This window comes from Gopherus flavomarginatus, chromosome 8, assembly GCF_025201925.1.
Source record: "Gopherus flavomarginatus isolate rGopFla2 chromosome 8, rGopFla2.mat.asm, whole genome shotgun sequence".
In the NCBI taxonomy this organism is placed as follows: Eukaryota; Metazoa; Chordata; order Testudines; family Testudinidae; genus Gopherus; species Gopherus flavomarginatus.
In genome coordinates this window covers 6,007,362-6,028,960 of record NC_066624.1, presented here as the reverse complement: position 1 = coordinate 6,028,960, position 21,599 = coordinate 6,007,362, and the positions used below count along the sequence as shown (strand labels likewise).

The following is a 21,599-nucleotide window of genomic DNA, read 5'->3' as shown; positions in this document are numbered from 1 at the left end:
TGTCTTCAGCTCTTTCACATTGTACGCTTTCCCCACATCAGAAGTGCCCTTCAGTGCACACTGCACCTCACTTTGGGGAAGTCCTGGAGCACGCATGGTTTGAAGCCCAGCAGACAGCTAGATTTGTTGAGACCTATCTGACAAAACATCAACAAAGATGGAGGTGGATGTTGGGTTTCAGTTATGAACTTTATTCGCATCTGTAAAGTTACTCTCATATCCAAGTATTTGCAGAATCAGAGCCTTAACCATAAGCTGTTAAATGCCTGCTACGGACGTCAAAGTTTAAAAAAAAACTGTTCAAAGACTGTTAAAATATGTCTGTACAGCAACTCGTCATTTGTTCTTACTTCTGTAACATTCAGCAACAATTTGTTATAGTGGGCTATTTGAGTTATTAAGTGCCGCTAATGTAGGGGGGCTGCAGTCATAGCAAGGTGCTTGCCTATTGCTAGATGATCTGGGTATGCAAACTAGCTGATTTATCATCACTCTGCTTTGAGTTTCAGTCTTATGCTCCCCAAATTATAATGAACTGCTGTATTAAAAAAATTAATGTACAGAAAGCATGTGGTCCTCTGCAACATAATTCACTTTGTATGACTTCTCAGCACAATGCCAGAATGGACCTCCTGGGCAGCTGAGGAGGATATGCACCACGTACATGTAGAAATGAAGACTGATAGTGCCCAATCAATCCATCTCATACCTGCTACAATATTTGTAATACATAACTTCCCAGGCTTATGGCTGTTTACAGTTTCAGCCCACAAAAAGTCTTGAAGTGGCATTGGAGGATTTGATTTCTCCTGAAGCCAGAATCAGATACCTCATAGTAAGCACTTCGGTTTCAGCTCATCTGCACCACTGTCCTTTTAAAGTGTTGTGGTTATTGCTGCCTCTCTGTTTTTTCCTCTTCTAAATCCTTGGTCTAGTTCTAGCCAAATATGAAATGCTCATCTTATATATATGCCAAAAGCGATAATGGCGTTAAAGGCTTTTCCTTGGACATTTTGACATGAGGAAGTACCTAGTTCTTCTCCTTAAAGAAAGAAGTGAATTAGTTTCACACGGTAAAACTAAAGTTGGTTTCCTCTGCACAAAACCATGAAGATATTTATATATAATTTATCTTTCTAAGTTGTCATGTGGCAAAAGACCTCTTGCTGTGCAGCAAGCTTCTCTTGCTACTTAGAGAGAATTACGTGATTAAATAGAGACCTGAAAAGTTTTGAACAAGCACTGAAGAAGAAAAGGTTTCCTCTTAAAGCCTTAATGAAGTGGGCTCATTCCTCCTCCAACATCAACTTAGCCTTGTGTAGTTTGTTTTCACTCTGGTTAATCACTGACCAAAGCCGTAGTGCGGACCACCAGTTTCCAATAAACCATAAAAGGCAGATCAGAAGCCATTGTTCTTTTCTGTAGAGCTTAGCAGACAACAGCTGAATAAACCTGTTCAGAGTCAGAACAGTCAAGCAGGAACAGAAGCCCAACAATCAGCTACGGTGAATCCTGAAAAGTAAATTAATTTATTATGACATAATTGATAGCATGTGCAAAGACACTACTCAAGTCTTATGCAATTTTAGGTAATTAAATATGGAACAATCAATGTACAGTAATTAGAGAAAGCAACATTATGACAAACAGACAATTATCCTCCAATATATCCCATGTAGGATTCAGAACTGCAGGCCAATACCTCTTTCACTGCCTGACAAAGATTTTGGAAAAATTCACCTGAAGAAGCAATGCCCCCAATAAAATTACATCTTTAGAATGAAACCAAGGAAGGCTATTACAACTGAAGCAACAACAGAAGCAGAAGAAACAGCCTTGAATACCGCAGGAAGGATAGTACCGTAGCTGATTGTGATCGCATTTTCATGTAAATAACAAAACTATAGGTAATTTTTTCCTTATGAGATACATATTTTGTCTTACTATGTCATTCAAACTTTGAGCTCTTACAAGAATAATTTCAGTGGTTCTTTTTGCTGCAGAAAAGATCTATCCTTGCCAAAACGCCACCATTTCTTTTTAACTATGTATCCTCATCTGCTAATGTAAAGACTTTGCAATCAATTAATTTAGTCAACTTCTTAAATAAAATATTACCAACTAAAGCCCAGACGCCTTTCTTTTGTTCTGAGTTTGCTTCTGCCCTTTCGCCTGAAGCCCCTCTTACAACGTTCTTATTGAATGCAGTGCCACCCACAGGTCAAGATCTGATCAGCTACATCCTTCCCTGCTTGCCATCAGAGCAGCAAACCGGTAATGACTCCATCAGATGTTTCTGTTCCAATACATTTCTTACAGAGCTGTTTGCTGATAAAGATCCAGGCTTAGGAAGCAAAATGACAAATTAAACAACACTAGCCAGTGGTGCTGAAGAGCACTTTAGAAGAACAGGCACATCAGTGTACATAGGGAGCACTGAATAGCTAAATTGTATCTCTTTCTTCCTTCCCCAAAAAGATCTTTGAAGATGGAAGAGACAGCCTCCTTTCTATGGCTGTAAACAAAGCTGGCCTCACCTATCATCTCCTTCCCTAACTCCAACTCCTAACCCGTGAGTTCATGTTACACACTTCTCACCTATGTAATCTCCCAGAGTTTTCTTCGGAGTTGTCTCAGGAATGGGAAGATTTCATCTTCACATTCAGAGCTGTAATCTCAACCAACACATGAGGCTATTTAAATGTGGCAAATGTTTAAACCATTAATTTCAGTGTCCAAGAATTGGAAATTTACTACTAGTTGGTATGTGACATGTCCTAAAGCCAGAGGTAAGACAAGACTTCCCTCCATCTGCTCTGGTCAGTTCCTTTTCTCCAGCTGGCATCAGTGTGTCATTTCTATTCTCCACACTCTTGGAACTTCTGACAGCTAAAGCTGTGAGATAGGTGATCATTCCAGATACATTTGTGATGCATGATAGGCCATACAAACCAGCTAACTTCCAAGTGGAGCTAAATATCATTTTAGAAATGATCATAGGCAAGTGAATGTACATCATGTACATTGTCTTTCAATGGCATTTTAGTCAAGGGAGAATGATTTCCAATTTCATTGAAGGTCGTCTGAAAACAAATACGGGGTGTTCATTTTGCAAAGGCCTGTACATTAAACCAATTACAGCCAAATTATGTTTCCAATTGTCAGTTTTAAGAGTGAGAGGAGATTTGTATTATTCACCCTAATAAAACTTGGCTGCACAGGGGAAAATAACACATTTCTCTTTAAACAGACCTTCAGAAGATGGCAGAAATATTAGCTAAGGCAGAGTTACTATCACATTCTGAAGATACAATTCAAAATAACCTAAAAGGCTCTTCTCTAGAGCAGCAGATATACCAAACCTTGGATGCCTCATACTAGAGAGCAAAGATTTCGTTGGTCGTGGTACATAAAAAAAGTTCAAATGTAAAGTAAGATTTTAGAAGAAAGTGTCAAGGAAACTAAAATAGTTCCTTTTCTCCCTTTAACTTACCTGAGTTAAAACAAAAAAATTAAAATATGCCAGTGAAAAGAAAGATTAAAGAGTAATAAATGGAGACTGATGAACAGCAACAAATTCCTGTGTGCCACAGTTAAAACAAGGATTTGTTGCTGCTGTCAGGAGAAAAAAAAAAGTTCCATGCTTTGGCAAGTCTTGTGGCAAGAATGCCACAAACTTTTTTTTAAGTTTTAGACATAATTTTCTATTTTCCAGCAGTTTATTCCTCTCACCTGCGTACCCCATGGGGAAACACTGATTGCTTTAATTCTAACATTTGGAGTGGAACCCATTCATGAAACTTTCTAGCTGTGTGATTCAAACTAGGCTTCTCTTTCCTCTTTTTGTTCTCACAAGAAAATCAATTCACTTGAAGAGCCTCTTAATCCCATTTTTGCAATCAACAATTGCCACTTGTATATCGCTCTAATAGATTAAGAAGTGGGATGATGCGGTTGTCTGGTCTAATTCAACCCTATTCAGGTAACTGCAGCCTAAGGCACTTTGTAGTGCCAAGTGCAGAACTCTACAGGAAGACTTTTGCTATCATAATTTCCTGTGGAGCTATGCACTGCCCCCACTGAGTAGCCTGAATTACTTTGAATTAGGCCCGACAACCACAGAGAGCAGAAATCCAGCAAGCAACAATAACCAAGTCTTTGAGCATGACTTGCATGGGTTATTTTTTCTTTGCATTAGAACAGAAAGAAGGAATTTCAAAATGCACATCTATTTAAATGACAGCGACCTGCCATAAATCAAGTGTGAAACAAAAGAGAAAACAGTTTAAGTGAGAGAGAAGTTGAAGTGGAGGAAAAATTAATCAAAACAGTTTTCAAAAACTTCATAGTAAGAGCCTGTGAAAAATTTCAGGCCTATAGCATTTCCATGGCAACAGAGAATAAGCACATGTTGGATACCAAAATCATAAAAGGTTTGTTTTGCAAGGATGAAACAGAAACAGATGGATTTGTGCTTAGTCTTAGTTTAATTTGTTAAATGATTTAGACTATTTATCATCAACTCTGTCAAAATATTACAGAAATAATTACAAATATTTTTTTTAAATTGCCAATGGTTCTGCAATGCATGCCTCAAACAAATAGCTCTCCAGAATGTGGATGGGTTTAAAGGCCATAAATGTATGGCTTAAAACCCAGTTCTGGCTTGAAAATCATGCTGACATCACATCCGGTAAAGCAGCTTAATACGGCTTTTCAAATATAGGTGTTTGAATCATAAAACAGTTGCTACAAAGGAACAATTCCGAATGGTGGGCAAAAAATTGGGCATATGTTAAATCGTTAGCTGGTTCCACAGAGTGAATAAATTGGATGATGTGAGTAAAAACGCAATGTCTCAAGGGCTACACATTAAAAAATGTTCCAGATAAGGAAAATCTGATCTCAGAGGAGTTTTTTGTTTTGTTTTTGTTTTTCTTTTTAATTTGTCATAGTCCCTTAATTATTACCAACATGGCAAAAATGAATTAAATCTAAATTTCTCCTAAGAGTTTCAATCACTATTCCTACTCTTTTACCTTTCTGTGTTCAGAAAATAAAGAGAACAAAGCAGGAGCCCTACTGATTCAAAACTAGCAGAACAGACAAACAACAGAGCACAACTGTTCTCTCATGCATGACTGGGATTAGGATAAAAGCAGAAAAGACTTCTGAGAAAAAGAAAACAACAAAAGAAACAGGAGTGCTGACAAAACTTTTTTTCTTTCTATTGAGGCAAAAGAGAGAAAAAAAGAGCCTTGCTAATAAAAAGAAGAAGAAAAAAGAAAGATAGAAGAAGAAAGATTAACAAACAGAGTGAGGGTTTTCACCTCCTGTTTTACTTTTTACTTTTAGCCCAATCTGGTCAAAGAAACAAGGCGCAGAAGTAAAGTAGATCATAACCTAAGACACTTCAGTAATTTCAAACACCCTGAAGGAGAGGCCCTAACACCACATGATGAACTTTTGTGTTATCGGTCCATTATTTGATCTCAAATATACAGGGCACAATGTCTGAGAGGATCTGAATTTCCTCTCCCCAGTTAAAAGGCAGGATGTTGCAATGAATTCACACACATTCTTCAGGAGGGCAAAATCTATGGGTTAATCTTTGTATTTGGCTGCTTTTTAAAAAAAAAATGCATTCAAAAATTAAAAACCGTAATTGTTTCAAACAGAATGGCCCTGGAGGTCAGAACTGCCAATGTGGCACTGGGTGTTAGGGGGAATTTGAGATCTTCTGGATGCAAACATTCCATCATGTCTGATCATTCAGCAAGTCAAACAAACTAGTTTGACTGAATCATATTTTAAGGTCAGCATAGCTTCAATGGCAGCTGTTACCAGAAAAAGCACAAGTGAATTGGGACACTATTTCACAAAGTATCTAAGTTCTCCCATGGAATGAACCAGGAAAGAATCAAAAGGGTTTTTGCAAAATTCAAATAATTTCAGAGTACCGATCCACCAGGAGCACTAGTTCCTGAAAACTAGTTCCTAAAGGGCCAAATATTGCTTTCTACTATACCATGTGAACGTTCAAAGAAATCTACATGGTGTTTGTCATATATCCTCAAAATAAATCCAAAACCTGTAATGGATTTCACACTAGCAGTATTTCTGGATTCATCCACAGATATTTACTCATGTGGACAGTTCAAAACCCATGCACAGGAAAATGTCTTCTTGCAACTATATTGGTTTGTAGTGCAATCCTTTGTAAGCAGTCTTACTATGTTTATTGATAGAATTAGACTTTGTTGTACAAAAGTTGCTCAAAAAGAAAAATCTGCCCTTGGTAATACTCTCAACTGCTGATTCTTTTGTTATCCAGGAAAAAAACACAGCCACTTTCCAACCTAGGGGTCAATAGAGATCTTTAGAGGAGAGGAAGTCCAATGCCAGCCCACAAGAAATGGCAGTTCTGAAACAGGAAGACTTTGAACACTGCCAGTTACTGTAAAACACTGAACTCTTCTTGGGAGAAAAAGAAAGGTGGAATAAGATCTTGCACTAAATAAGATTCAGAGTCCTTTGGAATACAAAAAGTGTGATATGGGAAAACATAGACATGAGTAATAGGCAGTGATGAGCTGGATCTGGTTCACTTGAACCAGCTGTTAAATTTTGAAGCAGTTTTAGAACCAGTTGTTAACCTACTTCCCTGCCAGGGGCGCTGCAGCTTTGATGGGCTCCAGCTGGGAAGTGATGTAATTCCTTCTCTGGCCGCCAGGGGCGCTGCAGAAGCCATGTGGACCGCCACCTGGCCCTGGGCACAGGCCCTGCTGCTGCTGCTGCTCCCCCAACCCCTGGCCCTGGGGCTCCCCTGCGGCCTAGTGGGTCCCCAGCTGCTCTGCTGGGCCTGGGCTGCGTCCTGCTGCTTGGACTGCTCCGAGCTGCTCTCCTCATGAGTACCTGCCACCCTGCTCGCAGCCAGCTTCACCTGCTTCAATGAGGAGGGCAGAAAGCAGCTGGGACCCACACATGTGCACACCCTAGGGTGACCAGACAGCAAGTGTGAAAAATTCGGACGGGGTGGGAGGTAATAGGAACCTATATAAGAAAAAGACCCAAAAATCAGGACTGCCCCTATAAAATCGGGCCATCTGGTCACCCTAGCACACCTCCAGGGATTGGCGGGGACCCACACATGTGAAACGGAGCTTATTTCTAGTTCAGGCCCATCTTTTTAAAAAAGAACTTTAGGTGGGGTTAACATACATCCGTATTTTCCCGGACATGTCAGGTTTTTTGGTTCATAAATCGCCATCTGGGAGAAATTTTTTAATTTAAATTTTAAAAATTCCTCCAGGGAAAATACGGATATATGGTCACCCTATTGATACAAAAAATACATACTGTGGCACATCCCTTAAATCAGAACTTTTTATAGGGAACTGGTTGTTAAGATTTTGGCAGCTCAGTAGGACTTCTACTTCTATGATCAGAACAAACGTGTTTGCCAGTGATATGTTCCCTCACACAGAAAGAGGAAGAGAAGCACTTTTCTGTCTAGGTGGCTTATTTCAGTTTAGTAAAAACAACAAGCAAAGAGCTGAACAAGTTGAATATCCAGAAGAGAAATTCATTCTGTAACATTCTGCATCTGAACCGAAACACAAAATGGCAGCTGTCTCATTGCTACCTCTCATAGGGTATGCTCCCTCACCCTGGATTTCTCTTAGCAAGCAATCCTCATGCATTCTGACAGAAGCTCACACCACAATGTACTTTATTTACAATGTCTTTTATGCAGCTTCATATCTCTAGCCCGAGGTTACTCTCACTCTGTCATATTACCTCGGCAGTTGGCAGGGAGACCCAACTTGTTCTGTTGTGGAGAAAGTAGATAAGGAAAAGTTATTTACTTATTCCCATAATACAAGAACTAGAGGTCACCAAATGAAAGTAATAGGCAGCAGGTTTAAAACAAATAAAAGGAAGTTCTTCTTCACACAGCGCACAGTCAACTCCTTACCTGAGGAGGTTGTGAAGACTAAGACTACAATAGCGTTTAAAAGAGAACTAGATAAATTCATGGAGGTTAAGTCCATTAATGGCTATTAGCCAGGATGGGTAAGGAATGGTGTCCCTAGCCTCTGTTTGTCAGAGGGTGGAGATGGATGGCAGGAGAGAGAACACTTGATCATTACCTATTAGGTTCACTCCCTCTGGGGCACCTGGCATTGGCCACTGTCGGCAGACAGGATACTGGGCTAGATAGACCTTTGGTCTGACCCACTATGGCCATTGTTATGTTCTTATGTAACTTTTCAAAGGTGCAATACAGAGAAAACAAGGTCTCTCTTCCATGACCTACACTACAGCCAGGAAAGGGAAAAAAGGATTAGAGAGAAGGCATTCAGGTTCGAAGCTGAAGCAAAGCATTACAGAAGATATTAAGTCTGCATTAGGATCTCCTCAAGTTCTGATATCCTGGTCATTGGGGTCAACTGTTGTATAGGCATCCATTGCCTAGTGAGTCATGGTTTTGTCTATTTTTACCCTTACTGAAGTGGAACCAGCAAAAGAGGGCCTTTGACCAATACACCATCCTTGGATTCTCGTACTTCTCCATCTCACCCATTTCAAACATCTTCCAGCACTGAGGTTCCTAGACATTATCAGGCAAATAATCACATAGTTGTCTGGTCTGTCAGTGGCCAGCAAAGTGGCCAGTGGCATAAATGAAAACAAAACCATGTTAACGCTTATGAATCACAGCCCATCCAGTGATAATTTTGAACTGAGCTAGACTGAGCCCTGCAACGTGGGTCACACACTGCAGTGATTTCAGGAAAATCAAGGTATTTGGCTAGTCTAGTCCGATATACTTAGAAGAAAAATGTAACTTGTGTTTACAGATTTAGTCATCTGCTTATAATTTGTATTGGGTTAATTTTTTTATTTTACATGCGTCCTGCTTTCCCAATATTTAAGGATCTCCCCTCGCATGGAGACTTCTCTACAGATTCTAGTCCATTATTTTAATGAAACACTGACAGGCTTTCATCTTGTTCACCCTTAACCTGTGTTCAGGAAGACTCTTACATGCCCAGCTAGTAATATGCACTACTGATTAACTTGGGATGCAACATAGTCTAGTGGATTGGGCACTAGAGTGGGAGCAAGGAGACCTGGCACACTGGCAGAGAGAACAAATCTCATAATACACTGTGTCCATAGCAGAGCCAGGAATAGAACTTCCAGAAAAAGGAGTGTGGTCCAGGGGCTAAGACACTGGACCTGGACTCAAGCAACCTGCATTTTATTCCCTGCATTCTGTTTCTTTGCCCAACCTTTATTTATTTAGGATTACAAGCAATTCTGGGCAGGGCCCGTCTCACACTATGTGTACATACAGTGCCTAAGACAATGGGGCCCTGATCTCATCTGAGGCCTCCATATGCAAATGTAATACAAATAAGACTTAAACAGAACATGCATCTTCTGCAATTTTTTAAAAGAAGACACACAAGGGTCAAGAACAAAATGAGACATTAGTCATTTTTTATTTGTGCTGAAGCCTACAAGAGAGTTTATTCCAGAATATACTAGCCAGCAAATGTGTGCTCTGTATTGTTCCTCACTTCATTAATCCTGGGATATTCCCAAAAGCCTCACTACGTGTTTGATTTGACTTAATGTTCATTCATGACATACACTGATGCGACAGTGAAATAAGATTGCAAAAGGGAACATATCATCACTACAAGAGAAACATAAATTGGCACAATCACAGGCTTAACCTTAAGTCAACCAAGAAAACCCTCCTCCCATCCACCTTCTGCTGTCTAGTGCAGGAATGGGTGTTCTCCAGTTGAGGAACTGATTATCATATTCAATTTACTCTGAATGCTGTTCTGAAATTGTGTTATTGGTTCAGATCAGCTAGGGCCAGAAATCCAGTGTAAAATTGCTAGATTGCCGTTTTTCATGTTAACATGAGTAAGAGTTGCTTTATATAAAGGAATATCAGAGATACAAGCTGCATTTACTTTGGCTCTCTCTCTTTAGCAGAGACTCAAACTCAGAGTAGAGATGATGTCAGATTAATTCTGTTAACCCTATATCATAAAAATGACTAGAGTAGTAGACATAATTTTGAAAAGACAATACTCTTCTATGATTAGCCCAAATGGCCACTGTTGCTCCATTAAAAAGCAACTATATGCAGCTTATTCTGGCTGTCCATCAGCTGATATTCAATGTTTGGAGTTCAAGAATGTTAACTTAGGTGTATGGCTCATCTTTACTTTTTAGCATCATTATCATGTTAAGTAATGTATCTCGGTGAGCAAGACAAATGAAAACCCTTCTGTTTTCCACAGTTGGGAAGTTTATTGCAGAAGTCACCTCTTTACACAGAATTGTGCTGCAGAACCTGAAGCCTGGTCCACACTAAGGGATTAGGTCAGTACAACCAAGTCACTCAGGGGGTGCGAAAAATCCACATCCCTGAGCAACGCTGTTACACTCATCTAACCCCCTCTCTACCTCAGGCCAAAGGCCTCAACTGCTTCCTGGCTGCCAAACAGCCTCCCTCACCTTCCCAAGTAGGTGCTAAAACCCCCATCTGCTCCCTACTCAGCTGCTAAAGTCCCAGCTTCCCCCAGTCCAGCAGTTTAGGCATTGTTCCAAATCGGCATTGTCCAAATCTGCAGCACATTGAAAATAGATTGGGGCAGCCTATGAAACATATGAGTATTTTGTACTGAGAGGGTGTTTTATTGAATTACATCTGAAAACGGGTCACTCAGTCTGACAACTGACTTAAAGCTGCCACTGAATTTCCAGTTTGCCAAAGAAGCCAAGGAGCTTGGCCACAGGATGCAGAATGCTCTTCCTGCAGGGTAAAATGGGCTGTCACTGTGACATCTCTGATGCTTGCAGAATTTCAACAGCTCCATTAGTGATCTGTGTATGCTACTCACTCATCCATTCTCGCGCCATTTCCTGGCATACCTCGGCTTTCCAAGGGAAATGGTCTACCCCACAGGAATAACACCTCCAGAATCCCACAAAGTCTATTCCTGACCAATCTCATCCTTCCAGTGTTAGTGGGACACACCAAAGCATTCCCCATACAGGCTTGGGTTAGTCTCTGAAAAGTGGAGGCATGGGCAGAAATAGCAGCAAGCACAACGGCTGCATTAGGCATGGTTTCCCCTCTTCTCAGTGACAGAAGCAGTAGATAATACAGTTGGCTTCCAGAGATAAGCATTTCCCCTCTCTTCTCTATGCGGTTGGGGTGTGCTCATTGCAAGCAGCCCACTAACCACTCTCAGTACTAAAATACAGTTGATCTTGTGTGCTTCTTATGGCATGCATCAATAGTCAGGTCAATAATTTTAGGTTTGTATTAGCAACATGGCTGGCCATTTAGTCTAGTAGAAGAGATACCCTTTGTGCCACAAAGTCATGTAGGAGGAGAAGCTGACCATAGGTTCCTTCAGGTCTGGGGACAATTTGAAAACACATGGACAGACCAGGATGTTGAAAGCCAAGAGATAAAGCCAGAAGCAAGTGGGGTGCTCTCTCTGATATGCTACTGTGGAAAGAAGAAACTTAAAACACTGCTACTGAAAATGACACAAATCAGTAATGACTCAGTAGGAATGAAGAACCCCATAGATTGCTGGAGAGACTGTTGCAGAATAAACCCATAGACCAGAAGTGGCATTTATTTAGCCTGCTCATTTGAGGCAGGAGTTTGTTACCATGAAGTTTAAGTTTGAGTTAGTTTTGTCCAGACTGTGATGTGGATTGAATGCAAGGACCAAACTTGTTCGTCTACCTTCCCTGCTAAGGTTCCACATTGCCCAGCTGAATCAAAAGTGAAGGGAATTCATTAAAAATTATCACAGGTTCATCAGACTTGTGAAGAGTGATAAAACTAGATAAAATTTATCATCAGAATGTGTTCTGTTTTGTTGCAACATTACAACATTTGTAATAATAATAAGAGCTTGACTTTTCCCCATCAGGCCTATCAGCATTTGGCTACGCACTAGTTAGCCAAGACTACATCATGACTGAATGTACATTTCCCACCTTGTTTAATCCAATGACACTCTTATTAAAAGTTTTATTTTTTCAGTTAAGGCCATGAGAAATTAGCTAAGCCTGGGGCCTCAATTAATTGTGTGCATTAATTCTCATGCACGTAGCCATATTTTTATGTTATGCTACCTGGCAGGATGTAACTACATCATTATTTGTATTGCAGTGACATCTATGAGCCCCAGTCATGGACCAGGGACTCCACTGTGCTAGGCTCTGTACACACAGAACTACATCTGCTAGACATGTAAACGACCACTGCACGAATGGTTTAAAATTGCTCATGATCTGGTGACTGCTGTGTTAAACAGAGGTCCAGAACACAGAAAAAAAATCACTTTACAGGAACATTCAGCAGTAATAAAAGTAGCATAAATTATGTTTTTCTCCCATTAGAATCTTTGCAGTGGCCTCTCTAAAGTATTTCACTATGTAGGTATTTAATTTAAAAAAAAAAAAAAAAGCAGTAGGGTGGTGCCCAGAAACCACACTTGAGATTAGGACCCTATTATGCTAGGTACAGTGTTTACACATTGTAAGAGACAGTACCTGCTCTGAAGAGTTTATGATCCAGATGCTCAAATAATGGGGAGGGGTAACAGGCACACAGAGGTGAAGATCCATTTTGTGCTTCCTTGCATTTCATGTGAGCAGCAGAGCAGTTGTGTACGTATAGCAAATCATTTCTAAAGATTTTATGCCAGTGGCAAAAGGGACTACCATTATCAGATCATTTCTCATGTTTTCTGCAAGTTAATATAAGAAATATTAAATGTTTTATGTAAATCTATTTAGCTTTTCATTAGTTCTGGAAACTGTTCATGTGCACAGCCCCGATCCTGGAAGCATGAGTCAGTGGAGCTCAGGATTGGACCTCCTCACAACTAGGGCTATGTCTGCACTGCACTTTCCTCAGTGGGACTTTTGTCAGCCAGGGGTGTGAAAAGGCTGATGAAAGGTGCTGGTGTGGACTGTGCTTTGTCAGCAGGAGACGCTCTCCGGCCCACAAAGCTACCATCTCTCGTTGGGGCTGGTTTTATTTTGTCGGCGGGAGAGAGCGACACTGCGTGCCTTGCAGCAGCATGGCTCTAGCTGCACAGCTGTGCTGCTGTCATGTGCACTGTGTAGGCATTGCCTAAGACACTTGTGTATACCCTAACCACTTCCTGCTTTGACTATCACAACCTCCTCTGGCTGGTGAGTCTTGCCCACATGCTCAGGGTTTAGCTGATCGTTAGGAAGGAATTTTCCTCCAGGGCAGATTGGCAGAAGTCTCTGGGGGGGTTTCACCTTCCTCTGTAGTGTGGGTCACGGGTACTTGCTAGAGGATTTTCTGCACCTTGACGTCTTTAAACCATGATTTGAGGACTTCAATGGCTCAGACACGGGTTTCATACAGGAGTGAGTGGGTGAGATTCTTTGGCCTGCGTTGTGCAGGAGGTCAGACTAGACGATCATAATGGTTCCTTCTGACCTTAAAGTCTATGAGTCTATGAGTTCATTTTCAAGCAAGTACTTTTGTTGCAGTTTCAGTGAAAGTCACTAATCTGTGCTATTGCATTGGTAGGCTAGAACCTCCTAGTTTTCTTTAACCAAGTACAACACACAGGTCACAGCACTGTTCAGTCACAGAACAGGCATTTTAAAATGGTCTACACTGCCTCTTCTTACACTACACATTACATTTGTTGCAAGTCTAGAAATGTTACCCTCTATATACACAATCATGGAATCAGTTGAAGTTTTTTTTACCAGAACATGTTTTGGTCAAAAATTAGAGTTTGGCAACGAACAAACATTTTGGTGAGAAAATGTTGCTTTCAGTTAATTTTTTTCCCTACAGGTTTTTTCCCCAAAACAAAACTGAAAATTGTTGTTTAGTTACAAATTGCATTTTCCAGTTTGTTCCAGTTTTTGAAAACTGAACTGGAGATTTCAATTCCAATGTACTCCAATGGGAAAGTTTTCAATTTGGATCAAAATGGAAGTAAATTTTTTCATTTTGAAATATCCCATTAAAAAACACCACAAACAACAACAAAGGTTTTTTGACTAACTTCAGCCTGTGCAGTAGCCACAGTCCTAGAGAGCATCATCTTCACTCATTCTCTACTTTTCCAAAGCCCACCCCTGGGTTCTCCCAGCTGTAGCTCAGAAGTGGCAGGGAAAGAATCAAGCCATAACCTGCCTTCCGCTGTAGCCTCACCTGCTAAGCAGGGACGTTTCAGAGCCTGTATGGGACTCAGACCTCAAGTGGCCATTTACATTGCTTGTGTTTAAGGGTGACTCCAGCCCATTCACGCCTTTTGTTCCCTGCTGAAGTATGAGGTCAGTCCTGACTTGTGCAAGTAAGTCTGAAATGACACACATCAATCCCCCGCCTTTCCATACATGTAATTTGCAGTGACCACTAAGACGGATGCTGCTAGGTCAGGATGATATTAAATGACAGAACAAGTCTGCTGAGTGACAGCTCTCTGTTGCTAGTACTTTGCTAACACATCTGTACAAGATGAAGCTGCTCTTTCTGTTTCCTGTGCTTCCGTACCCCTAGGAAAGCCTCAGGCTCAGCTATCAGTACTGCAGCTCTCTCTCATGCTATCAGAGGGACTCTTTAGGGGTTATATTTGAATACAGTTTCTAACACAAAATTAATAGTTAACCGTTTATTAATAGCTGGCAAAATTAATAGTTGCCAACTGACTGAGAAGCAGAATTCAAGGTGTAGAATAATTAAGACTCACTATTATAGACTCAGAGACTTTAAAACCAGAAAGAATCATCAAGATCATCTAGTCTGACTTCCTGCACATCACAGGCCACAGAACCTCACCCGCTCTCTCCTGTAATGGACCCCTAACCTCTGGCTGAGTTACTGAAGTCCTCAAATCTTGATTTAAAAAGACTTCAAGTTAGAGAGACTCCACCATTTACTCCAATTCAAACCGGCAAGTGACTCCATTTCCATGCTGCAGAGGAAGGCAAACCCAGGGTCTCTGCCAATCTGATCCGATAGAAAATTCCTTCCCACCCCCACATATGGCCATCATTTAGACCCTGAGCATGTTGGCAAGACCCAGCAGCCGGACACTTGGGAAAGAATTTTCTGTAGTAACTCACAACCCTTCCCACCTAGTCTCGCATCTCCAGCCATTGGAGATATTTGCTAGCCACAGATGATTCATATGCCATTGTAGGTAACCTCATCATACCATCTCCACCATAAACATATCAAGCTCAGTCCTCATGAATGCAAAAACCATTCAATGTGACCCAAGAGCAGCTGATTCAGTGTAGCCTGCCTGAGACAATGCAGAAAGCCTGAGACAATGATTCTGAGAGGTTCAAACTTCCCTGGCCACTTCATGTAATTGGGGTGTTAACTCCAAGGTTTAATGATTGTTAATAGTGATATTTCAAGTAGCTCATTTCTTGTTTTAGTGGTGGGATGGGGTTGAGAATAAGGATTTCGTGCAGGGCAGGATATGCAGAAAGAATAAAGTAGAAGGGACATAAAGACAGGGGAAAGAGACACACAGAAAGTAGGATGGGGAAGGAAAAGAAATAAAGGTTAGGAACACAGCAGCGGCCTTAAGCATGAGCATATTTTCCCATGAAGTTACACTGAATGCAATGATAATTTACTTAATAAATAATGATGACAACCATTCAGGGCCGGCTCCAGCTTTTTTGCCGCCCCAAGCAACGAAGCAACAACAGAAAAAAAAAAGATAAAGGCGGCACTTCGGTGCTCCCCCTCTTCCTCTTCAGCGGCACTTTGGCGCTCCCCCTCTTCCTCTTCGCCGACACTTTGGCGCTCCCCCTCTTCCTCTTTGGCGGCACTTCGGTGGCAGCTCTAAGAGGAAGAGAGGGACTGAGGAACCCATCCCTGAATTGTCACCGAAGACCCAGACATGCCACCCCTTTCCATTGGCCGCCCCAAGCACCTGCTTCCTGCACTGGTGCCTGGAGCTGGCCCTGCAACCATTTATATTACAACAGCCTTGAGAGACTCCAACTAGGGCCAGGCCTTCATAGTGCTAAGCACTGTGCAAACCTAAGGGCTCAATCCTGCACCAGTGCATCAATAAACTTTGCTATTGACTTCAACGGGTGCAGGATTAGCCAGTAAAAGTTTGTTACTACATAAAGGCCATATTCTCCTCAGCATCTCTGAGCACACCTCTGTTGACTTCAGAGGGAGCACCCTATGAAGCAAGGGGAGTATCTACTCCTAAATTTCTACCCTGGCCCCAAGACAATTAAACTGGTATTTTCCCGTCTCTACAGAAGGAGTTAGACACCACTGTTCTGAATGATTCAGTACACATTACAGCCTGCTCCTACTCCCACTAAAGTCAATGGGTACAGGGTTGAACCCTGTGTGATACTCAGGCTACAGTATGAAGCAATAATGTCAGACACATCGGGAACTGATCCTGCAAACCCTCATTCACTTTATTCATCGTTTCACAACTAACCACAGGAAGGGTGGTTCAGGTCAGGCTTCATGTTTGCCCCCTTTATAGCTCTCTACTTCCCTCTTCCAACCTGAATGCAGTTTAGTTTTTCTGGCTACCACAGTAATAATGTTTTTAGCTTTGCATGTAGGGCAATGCTTAATTTGTAATGAAAGAGGTGCCAGGGCTCAAGCAATAGTTTTACATTCACAACTGATGCCAGGGTTATGAACTACCAAGCCTAGAGGTACTAGGGCGCAGCTCTGGCAAGCCCTGGCACAAATTAAGCACTGGTATAGGGGTAACTTTTGCCATAACAAGTAGTGCAGGAACTAAGGCAAACCAACGAAGGGGGTATTCACCCACGAAAGCTCATGCTCCAATACGTCTGTTAGTCCTTAAGGTGCCACAGGACTCTTTGCTGCTTTTACAGATCCAGACTAACACGGCTACCCCTCTAGTACTTTAAGACATTTTTGCTATAAGTAGGCTTGGCAGAATTTACAATTAGTTAATAACCCTAGCCATTGAGATTCTTGAAGTTAAGCTTTATAACTGTTAGGACACAAATTGTCAACATCACATGTCAAAATATCCAATGTAAATATCATTAAATCAAAATCCGGGAAGTTTCCAAGCAGCATGTTTCTTACTTTACTTGACTGTAAATTTCTATCATGGACTGAATGATTTTGGGGGGGTTTTTTGGTCTGTTTTTGTGAATAGTGAAATTGACATTTACCAATAATCTAATCCTTCTAAGCCTAGTGATAAACATGAGAGAGAGAGAGATGGCTCTGAATAGCTCCCTTGCCCTACTAAACAGACCAACAGTGTGGATTTTTAACTTGGAAAACAAGAGATCAATAATTCTTTGAAGGCTGTTGCGAGCTCTTTGTAGATGCGTAGGTGTTATGCCCTCAAGGTATTTTCAACCAGTGACAGTTCATTTGGAGGATACAGGCCTGATTCAGCAAAGCACTTAAGTACAGAACCTATTTATGCCCATCCCTATTCTCCAAAGCTCTTAAGCACATAACTTGAGATAAATGTCCAAGTTCCCACTGACATCGGTGGTATTAAAGCGTGTACTAAAGCTATTTTGCCGAATCATACCATAATCCTTATAAACTGACTTTCTGTTTCACAGCTTTGCTGGGTAGACATCACTCTCCAACTTGCTCATGAAGTTTCAGTTGAACTCTGTTGAATTGGGACAAATGGATTTGGTAATGCACAACATTTTTATTAACGTGGCACACAATAAATGGATTAAAAACTGGCTAAATGATAGGTCTCAAAATGTAATTATAAATGGAGAAATGTCATTGAGTGGGCATTTTTCCAGTGCAGCCACACAAGGATTGTTCTTAGCCCTCTGTTATTTAACACTTTTATCAATGATCTGGAAGAAAATATAGAATTATCATTGGCAATCATCTAAAGGCAAAATTGTATTTTGCACTGCATTACTGAGTACCTAAACCATATGAAAGTTATTTTCGCTACTAGCTTTTTTTATTAAAAAAGTTAACAATTGTTTGAAGTACAAGTTATTTTCTCACATATGCATGAAAAAGAGAGGAGAAAGCCCTGACTAGTGGAAATTCAAGCAAGCCCACAAAAGTCACAGAAATGGGCGTTATATCACCCCATAATAGGTAACTAAAATATATTGTCATCCCTCTATAGACCAATTCTTATGGCCACATATACAGAGCTATTCAGTTAAGATATAGCAGCTTCTGCACACATCAGGAAACCTTCAGTAAGGCACAGAAGTCATAGGAGAAACAAGCTGCCCGCAAGTGAAGCTAATTTAAGAAGAACTCAACCAACTTCGAGAATTTTTTTTAATTCGTTAAAGAAGGCCACACAGAGGTAAGTGATAATGAGAGGTCTACAGGACAGGTATGGCAGTTTGTACATAGATAAGCATACCTGAAAACACTTCAGGAATATTTGTATTATCATAGCAGCGTGGAGCCTCAGTCATGGATCAGGACCCCATTGTGCTAGGTGCTGTATAGGGACAGAAAAAAAAGACTGCATATAAGTTGGCATCCTGGACCAAAATCTCTGCTGGAGTAAAGGGATGAAATGCCATGGACATCAGTGGAACTGCACCCATTTAAACCCCTAGAGAATTTGGCCTCAGAGACAGCCCAGTTGTACAGAGGACCGAGGAGCTCAGTTTTCAGTAAGTGTGCATGTCAGCACTCTCCTGCGCACATGGTATAATGCCACTGCAGGCGAAACCAAATGGACTTAGTGTTCTATTTCCTTTCTGGGGCTAGTTGGTATTTTAGTGGCCAGACATAGCCGCCAACAAAGCTTTTTATTTTTTTTTAAAAGGGTAATAATGAGTTTGATCATTTTAGAGGCATTTTTACAGATAAATAGGAAACCAATTCCCTTGAGGTTCAGGGAGCCAGATTTATGATTCTAGGTGTGATAGCTATTTATAAAAAGCCAAGATGGGGAGACACACCGGGGGTTTGAAGAACTCAGTAGAAATACAGTTTGCCCCTTTTTCTCCTGCACTGCCACACCATGAAGAGCTACAGATGGAACAAAGAGGTGAATCGCTGGGATCTCTCTCTTTCCAGCCCTGGATCACTACACTAAAACAAGTAGTCTAATGAATCTCTGATCTGATTTGCAGCCGTGAGCTAAATTTTCAGCAGCTCAAATCCATAGGGACTAGACTCAGAGCAAGTGCATTGATTTTTCTTTTTAAATTAAACTACATGGCAATGAACAGGATTCTCATTTCAATGGAGGGCTGAGGAGTCTTGGGTTTCAGCCCATTTGGGTCACATCCTGCATCTCCAAAAGGCTGCTCTGGTGACAGACAAATAGATGCCACCACAACTCACTGCACATATCTCCTCAAGGTCCTGTATATCATTTCCCTATGTCAAAGTTAGAATCAGGACTCACAATTTGTCAGATCACTCTGTTTTATTAGCATAGCGCTCTGCCAATAACATTCAAATAATGTGAGTGGCCATGCAAGACCCAAACAGTCTTATTTATACAGATAAAAGAGCGGGAATTAGACAAAGGGACAAAGAAAGCAAAACAGTAAAATTCACCTGGGGCACAGCATGCATATCCTACTTCCTTACTAACTCTTATTGATCTAAGGCTAATACTTCACCAATTGCCCTTAAACGGTGCAATTGTATATATTATTCCTGTATTCCTGACACCTGGATTGCAGCATTGCAACAATTTTGCTTAAAGGTACAGACAGCATTTCTTTAATCCTTTCTATTTTCACAATATAATTCATTCTACTTTCACACCTAGCACCTAATTCCCATGTATGGCAAATGCAGTAAGAAGAGTGATAGGATCTGTGTTGTTGAGAGACAGCAGAATAATGAAGTATCAGAGAGGTAGCCGTGTTAGTCTGGATCTGTAAAAAGCAACAAAGACTCCTGTGGCACCATATAGACTAACAGACATATTGGAGCAGAAGCTTTTGTGGGTGAATAGCCACTCATCCGACGAAGTGGGTATTCACCCACCAAAAGCTTATGCTTCAGTATGTCTGTTAGTCCATAAGGTGTCACAGGACTCTTTGTCACTTTTTACAGAATAATGAAGAGTAACACAGCCTTCTGAGGGGTTAACGTTTCGCCTGCCTTCCATATACAGGCTGGCAGGAGTGTAGTTGTATCATTAATGAATAGCAAGTGAAATTTACAACCCCAGAACAGAAAGAGATTTTGTGCAGGGAACTTGGAGGGAAGAGAGAACAGATAGGGGAGAGGACAGAATCCAAGACCCACCCTTCCTGACCAACCCATATGTAAAGCCAGCTCCATAGTCCCTCCTCAGGTGCCATTCCAGGCCCTAGTCTGGAATACTTTCTACAGCCTCTCTATGCCTCCCTGTGTGGTGGTCCCTGGAGTTGGTGGCCTCTGCCTACCCACAAACCCTCCACACCAGAATATTTGAAACCCACCCAGATCCCAGTTCTGAGCGCACAAGGTTGTGGCGGGCCCCTGTACAGCTACTCCCTCCACTCTCCTGCAGGCTAGTACAGTATGGCATGGATGGCGTTCCACTGACCTGCACCCAATGAATGGATGTCATCCTGAATTTATGGCTGGTTATAGTGCAGCGTACAGTAATAGAGTAGATGGCTATGGCTATGAATAAACTTATCCCTGACAAACCCATTCCTTATTCACCACCATGTTGCTTCATTCCATTGTAGTGATCAGTGGTTTTTTCTTATGTAGTGGTATGTTAGGTCCTGAAGAATTTCCATTGTGAGGCTCTCTCATCATCTTCTAGAACTCTGTGTAGCACACCACATATTCAGGTGGGATTTGATTAAAATAGACAATTGACTTTTGCTTCATGCCTATTTCAAAGCACTGGAGCAGAGAGGAAGATTTTGAGCCATCTGGGACTCTAGCTGACCTTTCCCTGGCCCTGATTTGTAATCAACAATTTTGTGAATTTCAAATCACATCAGACTCACACTGTGGAAAAAAACTGTCAGTTTACCAACCATTAAACATTCAGTAAACTGCCCTCCAGGGTGAAGGATGCCATGATAGTCTGTGTTTCTTCTGCACACAAATACCAGGACTCTTGCAACAAATTGAGAAATACAGTCCAGTTTCTCTTGCTGGCCCAGGGATGCTTGCAGGATTTTACCAAGCACAGTAATTTATTTGATTTGCAGGGGGAGGGTATTTGAACAATGCATATATTAGTGTGTTTATATAGCAGAATCCTACTTACAGTGCTGTTACTCATTAGCACCATAGGGCCCAATTCTGCAGCTACTGAAGTCACTGGCAAAAATCCCTTTGACTTCAATGGGAACGAGATTTAGCCCAACGTACATAGAGACAAATAAAATTGCTCACTCTACTGTGGATACTGGAGTTGTAATTTCAAATGCACCTGCACTTGAATTGCCATGACACCACTTAACTTGGAATAGTGCCCAAACAGGCAGAGGACATTACATCTTCAACTGCTCCTAGATATGCAGGTAGCAGCAGCAGCTGCCAATGTGGCTTTCCAGTTACCTGTGCCTTTCTCACC

General features: G+C 41.3%; 1 long non-coding RNA gene across 5 annotated transcripts in view; it reads left to right on the top strand.

Moving 5' to 3' along the window:
• Window positions 1–21,599, top strand: part of LOC127056706 (uncharacterized) — a 92,388-nt gene that overhangs the window by 16,285 nt on the left and 54,504 nt on the right. Inside the window, exon 3 of one of the 5 annotated variants that reach the window (XR_007775876.1) lies at window positions 18,216–18,404. The exons of the other annotated variants lie outside the window; for them this stretch is intronic. This is a non-coding gene — a long non-coding RNA (uncharacterized LOC127056706). The remainder of the gene's footprint in view (window positions 1–18,215; window positions 18,405–21,599) is intronic. 5 annotated transcript variants of the gene reach the window in all.